Source organism: Podarcis bocagei (genome assembly GCF_964188305.1).
Source record: "Podarcis bocagei genome assembly, chromosome: 2".
Taxonomy (NCBI): domain Eukaryota; kingdom Metazoa; phylum Chordata; class Lepidosauria; order Squamata; family Lacertidae; genus Podarcis; species Podarcis bocagei.
Window position 1 is genome coordinate 103,938,500 of NC_138126.1, and position 19,672 is coordinate 103,958,171.

Consider the following 19,672-nt stretch of genomic DNA (forward strand, 5'->3'; position numbering starts at 1 on the left):
GATGATTACTCCAGTTCAAGGCAGGGAGAGGGAGGAACACACCGGGTTTTGGCATCACACAGGGTGCTACTGAAATGTGAGACGCCAAGGTTCACCTTGAGCCAACCGCTGTCCCTTGACCTAATCTGTAAGAAGAGGGACCATGAATGCACCCTTGAACTCCTTGGAGAAAAGATGTTTTAATAAGTAACTCATTTGCGGGTAGCATCTCACACCTTGGATGAACTTTGTGTTGCAGTCTGTTGGCTAGGAGCTATCCAAGGTCCTGAAGTAACCCACAGCAACTCTGCATCCTGGAAATTTACTTCAGGTTTCTGCCATCAGATCAACATATGTGCTTATGATGGGCAAGACCCCACATTGCTTTTTAATGTTAGCATGGATTCATTTGTCAATACATTAGTAGCTGCTAAAGCCAACTACACATAGCATGTGGTGGGCCATGGTTTATTGTACAAGTTGGGCAACGGTGGTCCTCAGTCAAGTCACTCTTGTCTCTGTTTCCAGTTATAAAATGGGGAATAATACTTCTGTCATCGATTTTCAGAAAGCCTCTTAATGTTTTCAAGTGTTTTGGTAATGCAGCTAGATTCATGTCCATCTGGCTTGCATTAGTAGGGCTAATGAGCAGCAGAGGCTGGTTCTGTGTTTCCAGCGGGTTTTAGTCAAAAGTTACAAGCATACAATGACAGCTGGATAACAGACTGCCAACAGACTGCTTTTCAGATTATCTTTGGCACACCATGTCCCACATGAATGAAATATGCTCAAAAAGAAGAGTGTTGTTGTATGAGACCAAAGGTCCAACTAGCCCAGCACTCTTTCCCATAGTTGCTTCAACAAATCCTAGAGGAAGAACGGTAACACATCAACCCTTCACTCCTCTTGCCTTTCCCCCAGTAATTATTAAATTTGAGGCATATAGCCTCTGAAACTAGAGTTTCATTGTCATCACTGCCCCCCCAACTTTGGCACAATGAGAAAGGATGGAAGGATGGAAAAGGGGCCCCTTTTTGGTCTCCCATCCTGAGACCACACACCAAACATTGCTTCAAGATTCAAAACATGCCTGCAACAGGATGAGGATACACTGCAACATTTTGTAGCACTTGTCCCCCTGCCGGTAATGGCCTGTAGCTATTTGTCATCCTATCTTCTGGTTTTATGAATTCAGGAGAAAGAAATACCTCTATCCACTTTTTCATACAATGCACAATTTTATAAATTCCATAGCCCCCAATCATTTATTTTTCCTTCTCTGCAAATGAGAAACACTGATTTAGCTCCTCTGTTTATAGGCACAAAGCTGTCCTTATTTTCTTCCCTGTATTCCCATCCTCTTCCTTAAACTCCTCATATGAAAATGTAGTCACAAACTCCAGGTCCTAAGGTCCCTGGGCAGCCCTTTCCTGGCAAGGGCATGCCTACCCTAACACAAACAGCACAACGGCTGTGTGGAAATGTAAACATGCACTTCCCTAGTTCCAGTTAGTTTGTTTGATTTTCCTGCTGGAAAGGTACCCCTTATGTAAAATAAGTTTACAGTAACGTTTGAAAGGATTCCAAAGAATGAGAGCGTTAGCAGCTGTGACATTATTGCACTCGGAGGAAGTTGCCACTAAATTTAATACAGTCCCACTAGGACGCGTCACCTGAAGTTGTAGCATACTACTGAGCCATAGGGAACCAAGAATTATATGATCAAGAGAAGCTGCTCCACAGGCATGGCAGCTATTTTCACTGTATAAACAGCTTGTGCAAGAGGAAAATCTGGCCACTTCCGTATAATATATTCTACGTGCACAAGCTGCTCTGCATAGCTTATCACTCTCCTGAGCATCTTAAATGGCATTATCATTGAAAGAGCCATAGCTCAGTGGTGGAGAGCCTGCTTTGAATGAAGATGGTCCCAGAATCAATCCCTCCCATCTCCAGGTAGGGCTTGGAGAAAACCCTACCTGAAATCCTGAAGATCCACTGTCAGTCAGGCAACACTTGAGCTAGGTGGAGCTGACTCAATACCAGACAACTACTTATTTGTGCACAAACATAGAGAAGTGCAATAACCTTTCTGAATTTATGCCAGTTTCTTGATAAAGCAGGGACATTTTGTTTGGTATTGTGTAGGCCTGTGCACAGATAAAGAGAGATGGGCATCTATGATCAGTATTTTATCTGACAAATCTGTTAAGATGCTTGATTGATACATTTAGCATATTTAAACAAGACCTAAATAGACCTTAAGAGGACGCGGGTGGCACTGTGGGTTAAACCACTGAGCCTAGGACTTGCCGATCAGAAGGTCGGTGGTTTGAATCCCTGCGACGGCGTGAGCTCCTGTTGCTCGATCCCTGCTCCTGCCAACCTAGCAGTTTGAAAGCACATCAAAGTGCAAGTAGATAAATAGGGAAGGAAAACGGTGTTTCCGTGCACGGCTCTGGTTCGCCAGAAGCGGCTTAGTCATGCTGGCCACATGACCCAGAAGCTGTACGCCTGCTCCCTCGGCCAGTAAAGCGAGATGAGCACCGCAACCCCAGAGTCGTCCGCGACTGGACCTAATGGTCAGGGGTACCTTTACCTTTAAATAGACCTTGGCCCAGTTTAACCCTAAGCTGAACTACGGCTTAGAGAGAACAGGCAAGATAGATATTTGCAGCCCTCATTAGCTCAGTCATAGAATTACAGAGTTGGAAAGGACCCTGAGAATCATCTGGTCTAATCCTGCAATGCAGGAATAGACAGCTGTCCCATATGAGGATCGAACCTGCAACCTTGGTGTTATTGGCACCATGCTGTATCCAGCTGACCTATCCTCAGGCTATTGCAGTTTAGGTACAAAGTAGAAACTAAACAAATACAATTGCCAAGCTAAACTTAAAGTCACATCCTTAGTCTGGGAGCAAGTTACTGCTCATATTTTGGGGAGGAACAAACCATGAGCCGAGGTTCATCTGTAATGCTCAGTCAAACCATAGTTTTAGCTCCAAGGTAGCACTGTGGCAGCAGAACTGAAGGAGAAGCAAAGAGTCTGCAATTTTCCTTCTGGATACCTGCACACTTGTGCATTCTCGCTAGGGTTCAGCATTAGGTGCCAACAAAGCAGATATATTATTTAGAGAATTGTTTTCAGCATAACGCTTGAACTGAGAGATGCATCAGATTACCTGAATATCTAACTGCATGATCCTATTCACACCTGCTCAGCAACACATCCCATTGAGTTCAATGGAGATTATCGTCAACTGAGCGTGTATAGGATACGATACAGATATTCAGCCTTGTCTTTAGAAACATACACTTTGAATAAATTACTTATGATTGATTAAACAGATGCTCTTCTCTGTATCATTTCCTTACTATATTCCCGCCTCTAATCACATTGTTATTTATTTGCATTCACAAATTAAATTAAAGGTTAAGAATAGCTTCACGGTCATTCTGAGAGCCTAACCACACTATAATTTCTTTAATCCATTTTAATCCTGTCATGGCTTCCTCAGAATTTTGGTTTGAAAAGGGGTGTTGAAAATGCTGTCAAAGATCCCAAACTCCTGTCACAGCAAATACATATGCCAGGATTCCCTGATGAGAGGAAATGGCTTGGAAAGCAGTTTAAGTCTGTGGTGTTAAGATATACACTGAATGTCTGATTTAATTAAAATTTACATCCCAGTTTATGTAGCCCCAAGGAACTCTCAAAGCAGTTTGCAACAATAGTTATTATAAAACACAGAAAGTCCACAATAAAATCAATGTTTAAAATTATTGGAAGATATAGGAAACGGGGCCAAAGGTTTTCCACCATAGTGCTGAATTCTTCCTCTTGAATCTCGCAACCTTCAACTGATGCCTGAAGCTTGACCAATAAGTGTAAATTATTCTGTGTTAGTCTGAATTAAGTGTAGGATTAGTTAGACCAATATCCTGATTACAGTGTTTTATTTACATTTTGACCTGCATGCTTGCTATTTCTCCTCCTTCCTTTTTTTTTTTTTTTTTTTTTTGCATTGACTCCTTTTGGAATGAACTGCTTAATTGGATTTCTGGGCTGTATTGGTTTCTGCACACACCAATTAAACTCCCACGTGCTTAGGCTGCTTGGGCTGCTGCACTAAAAAGTAAAAGTAAAGGACCCCTGACAGTTAGGTCCAGTCGCAAACGACTCTAGGGTTGCGGCGCTGATCTCGCTTTACTGGCCGAGGGAGCCGACGTTTGTCCACAGACAGGTTTTCAGGGTCATGTGGCCAGCATGACTAAGCCGCTTCTGGTGAAACCAGAGCAGTGCACAGATTGTTTTTTGTGTTGTTTTTTTTTTTAGAAGAAGAGTTTGGATTTGATATCCCGCTTTATCACTACCCTAAGGAGTCTCAAAGTGGCTAACGTTCTTCTTTCCCTTCCTCCTCCACAACAAACACTCTGTGAGGTGAGTGAGGCTGAGAGACTTCAGAGAAGTGTGACTGGCCCAAAGTCACCCAGCAGCTGCATGTGGAGAAGCGGGGAATCGAACCCAGTTCACCAGATTACGAGTCTACCGCTCTTAACCACTACACCACACTGGCTCTCCAGTGCAGAGATTGTTAAAATATGTGGTACAGCAGACAAGCTGAAGCTGGAATTTAGCTGGCTGCTCCCCTACTCTCAAGAAAACCACCATAGTGAGGTAGGAATCTTGCCCCTCCCCTTGCCCTAGGGACACGCGAGTGGTTGGCAGCAGCAGAGAGGAAGGACTAGGCTGGGTTTCTCAGGGCTGTTAGCCTACCTAGCAAGATTGGTGCTGAAATGGAGAGTTGCCCTGTCGTTACCAATTGCCACTACTACTGCTATTTAGATTTATTACCTGCCCGTAGGGCGGCTGCAATTATCTAAAAATGCAATATTACAATAAATCAAAACCAATGTCTTCTGCATTGCACAGTGCCCTTTACTATTTTCCTCTTTGGTTATTAGTGCTTTTCTTATAACTCATATCTCTTACTGCTTCCAAAATGTTGGTTTGCTTCTCCTCCTTCCTTGCTGTGCCTCTATCAAGGCTGCTTTCCACACAATCATTTCCAGCAACTTACGTGATATGTGACAAATCTCCAAGTGCTGTTTTGCAATCTCAGTGCACAAACCTGAATTTTATGGGGGAATATATAGAATTGTAGCCAATGGTGGCTTTGTGTTAGCAGAAAGCACTTCAACTTGTGTAAGGAACGGGCACCAGCTTTTTGCTGATTTCTCCCTGCCCCCATCTACTGCAGCTCTCAGCACCGTATCATATACTGTTCCATATGGTTACCATCCCTCAGGAGCAGTGATGGGTGAATATGCCAGTTTCAGCTTCTTTCCCTTTCTTATTTATTCCACTATTCAGTTCCGTTCTCTACACTCCTACACCAGTTTGTTTGGTGTGTGTTTTTAAGTCCTCATGAAAAATTCATCACAACAGTATTTTAGTTCAAATTTTTATTAATATACACATTCTTATATGCAGTGTTGCCATTGCAAGGCAACTTCCCTCAACAGACTGCATTTTTGTATGTTATTTTTTACTGTTACAGTGGTACCTCGGGTTACATACGCTTCAGGTTACATATGCTTCAGGTTACAGACTCCGCTAACCCAGAAATAGTACCTCAGGTTAAGAACTTTGCTTCAGGATGAGAACAGAAATCATGCTCCGGCGGCGCGGCAGCAGCAGGAGGCCCCATTAGCTAAAGTGGTGCTTTAGGTTAAGAACAGTTTCAGGTTAAGTATGGACCTCCGGAACGAATTAAGTACTTAACCTGAGGTACCACTGTATATGCATTAACATGCACACTTTACACTAGAAGATGCACTTTTTGTACGGAATACTGGACTGCAGAACTGTACTTCAACATTCAGAAAAGTGAGATTTCCGAAGGAAGACTGTGTTTTGGCTTGCATATCATTTTGGAAACTGCAAATCAGGGAAGTTCACTTATAAAAGTGAACCGAGTAGAACTGAATTGAACTTATCCCCCTTCCATACTAAGGAGTATCGGAGGGGGGGCATGGGGGGGCTGTACTGGACAAGGGGGGTTGGTTGTCCTACCTAGCACAAGGGATTCAAACCCTGCTTTCCCTGATCACAGTCCAATACTCTTAACCATTACACTACACTGGCTCTTTATTTACAGTGGTGCCCCGCAAGACGAATGCCTCGCAAGACGAAAAACTCGCTAGACGAAAGGGTTTTGCGGTTTTTGAGCTGCTTCGCAAGACGAATTTCCCTATGGGCTTGCTTTGCAAGATGAAAACGTCTTGCGTTTTTTGCAAGTTTGTTTCCTTTTTCTTAACACCGTTAATACAGTTGTGACTTGACTTCGAGGAGCAACTCATAGAACGCCTTTTTTGAGGTTTTTGGCGATTTTTGAAGCTTTTCCAAAACTTTTCCGACAGCGTGCTTTGCAAGACGAAAAATTCACTAGATGAAAAAACTTGCGGAACGAATTAATTTTGTCTTGCGAGGCACCACTGTATTTATCATTTTTTACCCTGCCTTCTATACACTTGATGTCTCATCCTCCAACCCCCCCAACCCCCAGGGGTGGGGAATCATGCAAATCGTAGTTGGAAGAGGTGCTGTTAGGGATCCCAAGTCCCTACTGAATTACAACTCTCATACTTTCCAAAGAACTAGGTTTGTTATTTCTTGTAATTTGGTCTTCTGAAAATGTGTCTAGAAAATGCAGCTGGTATATAAATAACCCTGCAACGAGATTGCTCTCAGAAGTTCATGGCATGGTTCAATGGTTCAATCAACTCCATTAATTTGAATTGTGTTAGGAAATGAACCAGGAGCCCTGCAAAGGGCTGATCATTATCTTCAAAGCTCTGCATAGTTTGGGATCAGGATATTTAAATGTCAGGCTTCTGCCACGTGAACCTGCCCATCAGTTGAGATCTGCAGCAAAGGTCCAGCTCTGTGTCCCACCTCCACTTGTCGATGTAGTGGGGCAGGATCTTTTTGGTAGTGGTGCCTAACTGTCCCAGGGTCCTCCACTTTACAGGTGTTCAGATATTCAGTTAAATCTGCTTTGTTTAATCAGTCCTTTGGATTGGAGTCATTTTTATTTTCTCTATAGTTTGCTATTCTGGTGCCATGTTGCTGCAGATTTATGTTAAGTTCTTTTTATGTATATTGATGAATATTGTTGCATTTTTTAATTACTTTTGTCTTTTATGTTGACATGAAAGCCTTTGGTGGAAAAGCAGACTAAAATGTTTTAACATATATGTCTACTCAGTGTCTTTTTTAACACAACTGGGTGCACAGTGTATGCTGTCAGGTTTGGCTTGTGTGGAATGAGTTTTTGCCTTTAATTGGTGGAACTGGCTACCTCTTTGTGCCTGTAGTTTGAAGAGCAGAGGTGCTTAAATTGAAGCAAGACTGCAGGCAAAATGCTATCACAAAAATAACATTTTCTCCAGCATCTTTTATCTTCTGCACAGTAATTGTTTGACAGAGCTTTGATCACTTGACAGAATGTCACATAACAATGGTATGTTGCTAAATATAACCTGACTTGAAATCTAGCAGCTCCAGTGGGAATTTTGGTGTGAAACTAGTCACACTTCCCCAGTGGTTAGTGTGGTATATTTACTACTAGTGGTTCTTTTTTTAAGTTACAGAAATAATATAATCATGGACTTTGGTGAAACTTAATAGACTGATCTGTCCTCGGGGAGGGAGGGAGTCAGGTTGGGATGTGGGGGACGGGGGACTCTTTGCAATAGGACAATTGTATGTTTACTTCTGACAAGAAATGAAGAGTTCCTAAGAGGAGGTAATTAATAATTCTGTTCATGTTTATTTCTCTGGATACGAGACTTTTCCCTATCTTTATTTATTTTTTCCGTAGAATGTAGGAGACAGAAGTGTTCTTTTAAAGTGAGAAAATTTGCATTTCAGAGGAGAAAATGTGTATTTCTGGGAGAGGTAAATGCAAGCCATTGGGACCATTCCAAATTCTAGCTGGCCCAGAAAGTAACTTTTGTTGAAAACAAACATTCTGTCAGGAACTGTGAAATCGAATCACCTGTTTACATTCAAAACTAAATTGAAAAGTTGCAAAGTATCTCGGGAGCGGGAGGAAGTGTTGAAAACTTTTCCTTTGGATAGCTTTCAGAAATTTAAATTGTGGCACTTCACATATCCTTGGGAAGGTGGCAACAGTGATGCTTCTTGGTTCTCTGGCATCTACATGGAACATCTGTTCACCTATTCAAGTAGACGAAGGATTTTCTTGATGGCAAATGACCATTAGAAATGAAGTAACTGCTATGGGGGGTGGGGAGTGGGTATCTGTGTGAGTGTCAATGAGAGGGGAGGCGTGAGGCTTGCTATAAGATAATCAGTCTCTGAGCACTTTTAAAAGCAGAAAAGCTTTGCAATTCATTCTAAAGGGAAGGACAGATCCCTACAGATAGTGCGCTCTGAAAGGTAAGGCTTACTTCACTACCTTTGCATAAGAGAATTGGGAGTAGTCCACCCCATATCAAAGGGTGCATAGGCTCATCTTTTCAGGTATGCTAGACCAAGACTAGGATGTACCCTTTTTTAAAGGTCACATACTTCATTCTACTTCCAATTCTTCTCCAAAGCACTCTAAGAACTAAGTCTATATTTCAGTTTAAGTACTTTCTTTATTATGCTTCCAATAAACAATTCTCTCTCTCTGTTTCTCTCTCTTGTGGTTAAGGCTGCCATCTGGTTCAGCTATGAGTAAATCAAGGGAATAGAGTTAATTTCCAGCCTATTAAAATTATTTTGTTGGCTGTTGCAGCAGCCCTTGGTATCCATATGCACTGGCCTAGAGCAGGGTGGGGAAACATTTGGCCCTGCAGATGCGGATGGATGCTGACCATGAGCCCTGCTATCTGGTACTGATGGGAGTTTGTAGTTTCAACAACATCTGGGAGGGCCATAGGTTTCCTTGTCCCCTGGCTAAAGAAATGGCCCATACTACCAAAGACTGCCAAAGTTGTAATTTTTGATATCTTGATATGTGTGTAGATATCCTTTCAGAAGAGTTACATTCCTCTGCAAGAACATATGCCTAGCATTCATAGGTGCAATATATTTTTGTTTTCAAATAGGTGCAGATGAAAGATTCACATGGATTTTAAATAGCATGGGGGAAAGGATGGGACCTTGAGGAACCCCATAGTCATGGAGCCAAGCACCACTGTTCTTGGTATGTCCAGCCTTATAGGACTAGAGTCATTGCAACAGAGTTCCTCGCAGTCCCATGTCAGCCAGAAGTCCCAGAAGGATATCAGAGTTAATGGTATTGAAAGCTGCTAAAAGGTTCACCAGCACCAAAATGTTACACTCCCCTGGCTAGCTCCTGGTGAAGGTCATCTTCAAAGGGCAACCAAAGTCATTTCAGTCCAAAACTAGGTTGGAATCCAGATGGGAAAGAATCTAAACAATCACTTTTCTTCAACAAAGCTTGGGAGTTGAGTAGTTACCACTCTACCGCCTTTCTCAAACTAAACAAATTAGAGAGTAGCCAGGAATTACCCTGTGTGGTAGAATCAAATGAGGGCATTTAATGTAAATGCAGCACAACTGCTTCCTTCCACAGGATTACTGTTCTCCTCTGGAGATAGATTTACAGCCTTAACCACCCATCTGGCCTGTCTTCCTCTGACAGCTTAATCGGGTAACATGGACATGGATCAAATGAGAAAGTGGTTGGCCTCAGTCCTTTAAGCAAGCTGCCCACGTTCTGAGGCTGTGCACGCTGAAAGCTATCCAACAAAATAGAAAAGCCGCCGCCTCTCACCATCATAGATCCTGTTCTCAATGTGGAGCAAGACAGAGCTAGTGTGTACTTGCAATGTGCCGTGCATAATAGTTCCAGTAAGCTGCCAAGGGTTCCTCCTCACTACTTTGGGGGCTAGTCTGTAAGAATTCCTTCACTACTTGGAATAACTCCTCTGGCCAAGCCAACGCAGCAGGGCAATGGTGATGGCGAAGTGTGATTTCTTCGCTGTTGCAAAAACAGGTCTAAAATGAGCTCTAACCAATGTTCAGCTGAATTCATTCCTAGTCTTTCTCCACAGTCACTCTAGCAGCCTAGTCAACCATTGTGTCACACTGCGCGCCACCAGTCGAAATCTCCTTATAACAAGTCCCCAGCCTCTGCAGAGGTCAGGAGCCCAAACCCTGTCGGGTAGTGCAAGACAAGTTGTTGTTTCTACTCCCTACCCACAGGTCCCCTTTGTCCTGTCCTGTCAATACTTTAGCTTAGGTTACACAGATAATAAAGATTGCTAGGCCCCTTTGCTCTAGGAAGGGATGAGAATGCCACTGGTAATAATGCACTGCTGGTGTCCCTACCATGTGGGATTTTCACCCACAATGCAGAGTCCAGTAGCTCTGTTAGACTGCAAACCTGATCTCATTAGGGAAGGGGAGACACTACTAATCTGTGGCAACCTTAGCCCTCTTTAGAGCACATGGATCCCCAGACGAGTGAAGGTGCTATTACATCTGTCTTTTCTGGATTTAGTTGCAACTTGTTCACCTTCATCTAACTGACCACAGCTCCAAAGCACTAAATAGATGCTGTGATTACTACTTCTTGACTGGTTGTAGGGATGGACATTTTAAAATAAGTTTATATACAAATTTGTATTTATATATGCATGCATATTTTATCTCAGTACATGAATTTTAAGTACCGGTGTTTTATTTCAATGGATAATTTTCTAAACATCACCTTATCCTAAATATATATATATTCCCACTATGCAGTTTAGTGCCTTCTTTGAACCAAGAACAGTATTACAAAATCTGAAGTGTGAAGGATAATTACATTCTGATCCACGTATCAGTCCAAAAGATGTGTCTGAGGTCAGTTTGCTTTAAACTGCAGACCAAATCAGCTGGCTAAGTGGTTACTCTTTAATTAATAAGCAAGCAGCACTCTTATAATTAGGGAGGGTAGACACATACACACACACACAGAGAGAGAGAGAGACTGAGATTATAGGAGTATTTTAAAAAGAAAAGATACATATCTTACAAAAAGGTGAAAACAAACTTTTAACTGTTTATTGTAAGAATATTTCAAACTATACCTACATGTATGTCTTGGGTATTAATTTTAGACATACATTTCTATGCTATTTAATTATTGTACTCTTGTTATTATCTCTCTCTTTAATATATTGTAATATATTGTAATACATACCTTACATAAATTTTTCATTGCCTGTATATATCATGCGAATAATAAAAGAAGAAGTAAAAATGTACACCAAATGAAATTCTCCTCCTTCCCTTATCGATTGTTTGCAAGCATCTGAGTGTCGCCATCTGCAAATGGATGGCGCTGCCCTGATCCCAAACCCAAATATTTAACCCTGCGGCAAGATATATACATGGCTAACCAGCATCCTGAATGAAGGCCTTAAATGGCACCCTGTGTGTTTCAAGTTATCCCCAGGATATATTGTGTTAATAATAAGAATCAGGCTTTTGGTGTATGGGTATGCGGATATGTTTTCCCCCCCCCCTACCTTGGCCTAATTGCTATAAAAAGCCTTGCTTGTTTACCCAGTCTGAAAGGCAACTGCTATCGTGAATCCTATTCAGGCCAAGGCATTCAAAGTGAATGGCTTTCATCTCCCTTTCTATACCAGATATAAAAGAGGTGGGTGGCAGCGCCGCAGTGATGAGCTAGGCAATGTGGGTGGAAGTCCATCTATGTATTTGTGTGTGTAGCTGGCAAATGAAGGGCATTTCTGCACTTACAATTTATAGTGCTATAATTGCTGCTTTTCCTCTCTCTCTCTCTCTCTCTCTCTCTCTCTCTCTCTCTCTCTGTATGCTGACACACAACATTGTCTTTATTCAGCTAATATTTTGGAATAATGTACTTTTTTTAAAAAAAACCCCAACACCTTTTTGTCTACTGCAAAAAACAACAAAAATTTGAGAAAGTTCAAGATGGGCTGGACCTTCAATATTTGTGTGGCATGTGTATATATAAGCATTGGCTGCCCAGATTCTGTGTGGACAGGTTGTGGTGGTCGTGCAAGTTTTTTGTTTTTTTTTTGGGGGGGGTCATCTGTTTCATGCCACTTCCCTCTGTCCAGTACAAACTGTCAGTTTGGGAACTCTGTTAAGAAGAAAGAGAGGGCAGATTGAGACAATGGTGCCCAACTATAAGTACTGTACTGTTCCTGACAGTAATTAGACAAAACTCCATCACAATAAGCATGTTCACCATTGTTGAGGCAACCATGTGGTTCCTCTTCTAATCTACTATACCCCCCCCCAAAAAAAAGGATAATTCTGCAACACTAGGCATTAAATCCTTTAAACTGACATTTACTGGCTAAAGGAACATGAGGGCACATAAGGACTGTGACCACATCCACTGAACTTTTCCACCATTCGCATGGAAAGGAAAACCACACACTTACTCTCTAATATTAAGCAGTGACATGTGACCAAAGTTGCAGACAATCAGCTACAAATTCATTCTTTAAGATGTCTAATCAAACAGCAACTATGCTGCTATAAATACAACTATATACGTTATGTGCTTACGAATAAGGTGCACATAGAGAGCACCAGGGATCCTTGGTTCATTTGATACTGAGAGATCGCAGAAGCATAATCTATGCACAACTATGTATTTCCCATCTAAGGAATTATTCCTAAAGGTTTTGTTCCTAAGGTGAGGAAGAGAACACGTCTGCTCTTCCAAACAACTGTCATCTTGGGTCTTTACTAAAAGGCATATTTGAGTAACTCACCAAATCTTAACGTGGGAAGCCTATGACAGAAAGGAGAGCAAATGGGAACAATAAGTCCCCAAACTGTGCAGTGGCACAAACTGGTGTGCTATAGGAGAGTCTGAAGTCTACCTTGGAAACAGTAAGCATAAAGCACTTTGGGACTCTTAAGGCAGCAAAGCTCCCATACTGCAGTGGTGGTTTCACATCCCTTCTGCCAACACATAATGATACATTAGAATTTCCTGGCACAACATGCAGTAGATCTGATGGGGACATGGGGATTTCATAACATCGCCATTGTCCAGAAGGAGAATGTTTAGCCAGTAAGACCCAGTCCTAGGTTCTACCCTTTACTTTGAACTGACCTTCTCTGGACATCACCTGCTTCCCCTGTGAGCCTCAAGCTCCCATGGAACCGGATGATTGAACTTAAACTATGAGGATCAGGGCTGAGTAGAATCAGCATTAGTTGCCTCTCTCCATATTAATTGCGATAGTTTAACATTCCGCAAGATCTGTAAGAGTCTTGGGAGCCAAAAGAACAGATTTGCATGCTGAAGGAATTCCCACCTTTGGCGTGGTGTGTTATCAGCCACTGCATGCAGTGATTAAGGAACGAAACAGAGGGCTGAGGGGGTGGGTCCTTTGCTAATTCTTAGGTCCCTTCCTCTGTCTTGCTTATGGTCTTCAGGCCCAACTGATAGTGCCAACCAAGTACTTAGGGGTCAGGAGTGTTGAGGAAGCTAGCTGCATAAAACTCCCAGATTGCCAGTTTGTACAAATCTTTTGCTCAGATTAGCGGCTGTCCCAGTGAAATCACTTCGGCATTCTTTTAATTTGTATTTTTCACAGACAGTCAAAAATTGATTAAAATTTCCTCAATCAATTTCTCTGGCTAAGGAGCTCATCTGGGTCCCTGCATGTATTAATTAATTCACTTCATTTTCTCAATTAGGTAGCATTCAAAGTCAGGAGGAACCCAGAAAGCGATTATTATGAACTGTTTTCTCCAGGAAGAATAATTCAACACCCTTCCTATATTTTCTACCTAGTGAGTAGCTGAGATTGGGTATTGTTGAGCACTGTTATTGAAGATGAATGACACATTCTTATAATGTGCCAGAATCCATAATAACTCTAGATAGAAACAACACACTATTTGGTTTCAATCAGTTATGCTGCATTTTTAAAACAAAGAAAGCAGTTTTTGTGGTGGTGTTTTTAAAGAAACACATTTTTTTCTTAAATTTCCTGGGGCATGAATGTTTTCTGCAAGGAAACAGGGGCTATGAAAAACAGGCATGGAAGAAAGATTTCAGCATTTTGCACTTCATTGTTATTAAGCAATTTACTGAAAATCCCTTACTCTGCTCATAGAATGAATCAATACTGGAAGAAATTAAAGCACATACTTTCAACCATGACAGCCTTGTAAGTACTGTGAAAGAAACAAGTTATAGCCGTAAGAAAGTGCTGTGAGAGATGTCCAAGTCTGACAACCCTTGCCTTAATAGGAAAAGTAAATGAAAAGTAGAAACAAGATTGCTCCTTGGCTAATGTGAATAATAGGATTTAGACTCCCTGTGTTGAACCATATTTTACAAACTCTGCACCCATAAGATACTCCTTCTCCTCTGTTACTATGCACAAAGGCGGATATATTTCGGAATAATTTTGTTTCTCATTCGTAGCAAGGATTTTGTGTTCCTGGTTTGCCCAATCAAGAGCATGCCCACTGCTGTAATTAAAGTAGGCTCTGAAATGTTTGAGTGGCTTCAGTTAGAAAAACAGTTCAGCATGGGCTAGAATTCTATGGCAGGTATATTATCATTGTTAAGAGCTGGAAGGCTAAGAGCTGCCCGCTCCTCTTTGCATCACTTACAAAGTTTACAGAATAAAATATTGCAGCTACTTCTCTTACATGTGTTAGCTAAGTTGGTTGCCACCATCTTTCTGAGTTAAAGCAAAATTGAGGCTATAATTAAAAGGTAAAAGTACAGTAAAGGAGCCCTGGATGGTTAGTCCAGTAGAAGGTAACTAAGGGGTGCTATGCTCATCTCGCTTTTCAGGCCAAGGGGACCAGCGTTTGTTCACAGACAGTTTTCTGGGTCATGTGGCTAGCATGACTAAACCGCTACTAGTGCACGGAGGACCGTGACAAGTGCCGGAGCACATGGAAACACCGTTTATCTTCCTGCCACAGCGGTACCTATTTATCTACTTGCATTGGTATGCTTTCAAACTGCTATGTTGGCAGAAGCTGGGGGACAGCAACAGGAGCTCACCCCGTCATGTGGATTCGAACTGTCGACCCTCCGATCGGCAAGCCCAAGAAGCTCAGTGGTTTAGATCACAGCACCACCTGCATCCCAGTAGGCTATAATTACATTTACCTGGGTGTATTTCCCATTGAAGTCAGAAGGACTCACTTCTGAGTAACAGTTGAGTCGGCCTGTCTAGGTTGAAGGGCAGCAGTGGCATGTGTGTGATGTCACAAATGCGTAACAGCCCACTCCCAAAAAAATGTTGGGTGCAATTCAGCGCCTCTGCTCCAGCCAGTTTCCATACTGCACAGAAATTGCAAATTCTTCTGGACAAGAGTTGTATGTTACATAAGCGGTCAAAGCCATTCTAACCGTTTCACCAGTTTTGGGGGGGGCCACACCCAAAGACATAGCAGTTTGAGTGGCCTATATCAAACAAAGGCCAATACAGTGGTGTTAGTCAGGCAGAACAAATTTGTAATTATATCTGGCTGGGAAGAATGCAGCTATCCTTTGTCAGTCATTTACACTATATTACCAAACCCTTAAACGTCATGCCAATGAACTGTTAGTCAATGCTTAGTTTTGGGTTATCTGTCCTTTGCTTCAGTCCATGCAACACCATTCTTGTGTTCTCTTCAACACCAGCCTCTCTGACCACATTACAGTAATGTCCTTCAAGTTCCAAACATATGCTTTGCTCATCCAACTCTCCGGAGCCAGACAGAATGACTCTGAGCAGCTACCCTTGTGTCCTAGGTGCCATTGTAATGCAAGCAGTCTGCAAGGTGTGTTTGACTTGATGCTGATCTGAAAAGAGTATCTTATTGACCTGAATTCTGGCTCTCATGTGTCAACTCTTCTTGGATGCCTCTCTCAAGGTAAAAGGACAAATCAAATTAAGGGATATTGTCCTTGCCCAAATTTGATTCTGGCTCCATTTATGCCTCTCTTAGTGGGAAATCAAGGTGTGTTAGCACTTCACATTCATTCTTGGCTTTCAGGCAAGATCTGAAGGAATGGCCAATTATATGCTTTCTTTAAGAGGCTGCAATCTAATAAGTTTGGTGCTTTCTCTTCTTATTAACTTCACCAATCACTTTGCTTGAACCTGCTAATGGGCAAGAATATACATTGCTTCTCCCCTTTGGCACTAATAATTTCCTGCTAGTAGCAATCGCCTTCAGCATGAGTTTCAAGTAAGGCATAATCCATAGTTTAGTTTGCTGCTATCTATACAGCCTTGGGGTGAAATTGCAGTCTTTTGTCATTGGTTATGCAGAGTTCTTGAGCACAAGGAAGAGAAGGGGGGAAAGCAAAACAGCAGGCAGCACCAGAGCGAGCGAGAAGAAAAGCAAAGAAAATATGCACAAAATGTTATTAAAAGAGTGAACTGCAGAATAGCTTTTGATTGAAACCTTCCCAGGAGCACAATAATTCAATTAATATCAGGCATTTCTAGCAATGCAGCGTCTCTTAAGATTTGGAGAAGGAATCAGGACAATGCGATAAAAGAAATAGGAGCCTTAAAAAGCATGAATAGAGGGCAGAGAATTGAGGAAAGTGGTCACTGGTAGGAGGATCAGCAAGTTCACACTGAAAAGAAGAGAGGCAGAAGAGGTCAAAGTGACTGAGAGTAGAAACTGAAGAGGCAGAGGGAAATGGTTCAGAGCAATAAATAGAAGATGTGGAAAGAGATGCAGGATGGAAGTCTGAATAAAAGTGGGAAATGAAGACTGGAACCAGTATGTGGATACAGGTGGGAGCAGCACAAACACATGCTGACAAAAAGAATATTTTAACGCGACTCACTTCCACGTTCACATTGAATGTTAAGCAAAACTGGCATTTGCTTTATCAGATTTGTTAATCTTGATTCCATACTTGGGTTGGTTCTGATATCCGAAAATCAGAGAGAAACTGATGCAACACTTCGATATAATTCAAACTGCATTTTGCATTGGAAAGATCTCCTGAAGCATTTTGCAGACAAGAAGGAGGAGCAGAGACAGCAGAGAGTTCTGTTGGTAGCAAAATCAGGTGAAGCTCAACATTCTCTGCTTCTCCTAAACAGACACACACACTCTCTCACACCTCTACCTGATAGCTAGCATATGCGCACGTATGAGTTTCTGAGGCTTATCATCCTAACTTACAGACAGTGATAGACTGTTTGTTCAATTTTTATTTGCTCAGGCATTTTATATGATCTGAAGAATCAATTGTCCCCTTAGTGTGTGATACACATTTTGGCAGGCAGACAGGCAGTAATCAACAACAAGTGACAGCTTCCATTAGCCCAGGTAATAGCACGTGGGGTAGCTGTGGTGAAGCGTCACATTTCTAGCTCAGTATAAGCTAGAGACCAAACCTGGCTTGTTTCCCCTTCCAGCTTTTGTGTGCCTTTAGTCCACTTGAACACCAAACTAAAGCCCAGTCTCAGATTAGAATGCCAAGTCTCAAAAAAACCAAATATAGTTGTGATGCCCCCGGCTTTCATCAAATTATTCCTGAGCCCTAATGATTGCCTTATGAAGAACCTATATCAGACATACAATCCTTAAAACCCAGTGTTTGCATAGGCCTTGTCCTGCCAAGTCTCCCTGGCCAATGTGCTTCTTTGACAGTACTGCACAGCCTCTTCCAGCCTCAGTGTGAAAGTTTGCCTTCTTCCTGTTTTCTCCTTGCCCACCCTTGTATATTCACCACCAGTAGCCCAATACATCTTCCTGGCCATGACTAAGCAGCAAACAGTGCCCCTACTTCAGTCAAGGTGCAAGGACCCTCGTACCTACAGGACCACCTCTCCCGGTATGTCCCACGGTCTTCAAATAAAAACATCTTGGAGATCCTGGGCCACAGAGAAGTTAGGCTGGCCTCAACCAGAGCCAGGGCTTTTTCAGCTGTGGCCCCGATCTGGTGGAACGCTCTGCTACAAGAGACTAGAGCCCTGCGGGACTTGACAGCTTTCCACAGGGCCTGCAAGACAGAGCTGTTCCACCAGGCCTTTGGCTGAGGCACAGTCTGACCCCCTCCTTTTGTAATCCGTATAGAACTCTAGCCCAATGGTTGCCATTAATTTGACTCTGAATTGGTTTTAGAATGAATTGATTTTAGAATGTATTTCAATTAATTGATTATGATTTTATGTAAACTGTGTTATTTTTACTGTTGTTAGCTGTTCTGGCTGGGTAGGGCGGGATATAAATAAAAAAAATAATTATTCTTTAATATCAGAGACAGAAAAACTTTCACGTGCCTCTCCCTTGGGACAAAACCAAGGGTCTTCCCTTACCATTCCTATTTCTCAACTGTTGCCTAGGCTGAACTTCATTGCACCACCCAACTTGTCTCTGGTTTCCCTGTTCCTGAACCTCCCTATCTCCCAGAATCTTGTCCCAGTCCTCAAGTCTATCCCACAAGAAAGCTACAATTGTCTCTAAGGTCTGTTTGAAATCTTAATCCCAGCCAAACAGCCAATCCCAGCCAAACAACTTTCACTTCTCTCATGGAAGATGGACTGCAAGCATTCTGAAAACTTTCCCCAAGGGGGAAATCAGTGCAGAAGGCTTCACTGCCACAAGCACAATACTGTACATAAAATAAGCAAATGGGCATTCAAACACAGATAACGGAAAGTTAGAACTCTTGATGAATTAAAAGCATCTGGCATTATTTCCAAACTTTACATTTCCAAAAACCAAATTGAAATTTTGTTTGCCTACACCTTGAACTGTTTCCTGTCAGATACACTAGGTGGCACTATTGCTGGAGACAAGAGAGAAACTGAACAGGGCTGTCAGCCTAGGAACAACTGTGCTGAGAATGCACATGGAAGTCACACGTCCGTAACTCTGGAGCAAAGCTCCTGCCCTGAGCAGAGAACTGTGACTTTAGAAATAAAGGGTTTGCTGAGCCACAACCGCACAGCGGTGTCAGCTGCAATCTCAGGCTAATTTCCCAGTTGTGCAATCATATCTTGCAGCCTGGAAATCTCCGCATTGGTTGTTTATATGTATGAGATCTTTCACCTCAGCTTGCTCTAGAATATACTGTGTACATGATATCCTCTGAGCACCATTTTTATGGCAAAGCTGCTTCTTGCACTATTTAACGACACAGAAAGGCAGCCACAGCAGACACTGGGATGGGGTGGGGAAAAGGTAAGAGTTGCTGTTCTTTGGTCTTTACCACCTGCATTACAGTGGAACCTCGGGTTGTGAACGTGATCCGTGCAGGTGGCGCGTTCGCAACCCACAGTGTTCGCAACCCACAGCGCTGCATCTGTGCACGTGCGGGTTGCGATTTGGAACTTCTGCGCATGCGCAAAGTGTGATTTAGCGCTTCTGGGTTCGGCGCGGTGCACAACCCAAAAACGTGTAACCTGAAGCTTTTGTAACCCGAGGTACCACTGTACTACTGATTTACAGCAGTGAGAAGAATTAGGGCTACGTTCGAATCCCCGCAACAGGGTGAGCTCCCATTGCTCAGTCCCTGCTCCTGCCAACCTAGCAGTTTGAAAGCGCGTCAAAGTGCAAGTAGATAAATAGGTACCGCTCCAGCGGGAAGGTAAACAGCGTTTTTGTGCGCTGCAATGGTTCGCCAGAAGCGGCTTAGTCATGCTGGCCACATGACCCGGAAGC

At 42.5% G+C, this 19,672-nt stretch overlaps 2 long non-coding RNA genes across 3 annotated transcripts in view; one reads left to right on the forward strand and one right to left on the reverse strand.

Moving 5' to 3' along the window:
- Positions 1 to 19,672, reverse strand: part of LOC308579906 — a 33,439-nt gene that overhangs the window by 9,408 nt on the left and 4,359 nt on the right. The window lies entirely within an intron of this gene.
- On the forward strand, positions 7,776 to 18,152 carry LOC308579908. Of its 2 annotated transcripts, XR_014004626.1 has the most exons (4): positions 7,776 to 7,993; positions 9,106 to 9,203; positions 13,721 to 13,816; positions 14,835 to 18,152. It is a non-coding gene; the product is annotated as an uncharacterized lncRNA (long non-coding RNA). The 2 variants fall into 2 exon arrangements; XR_014004627.1 differs by lacking the exon at positions 7,776 to 7,993 and having other exon boundaries at positions 8,758 to 9,203.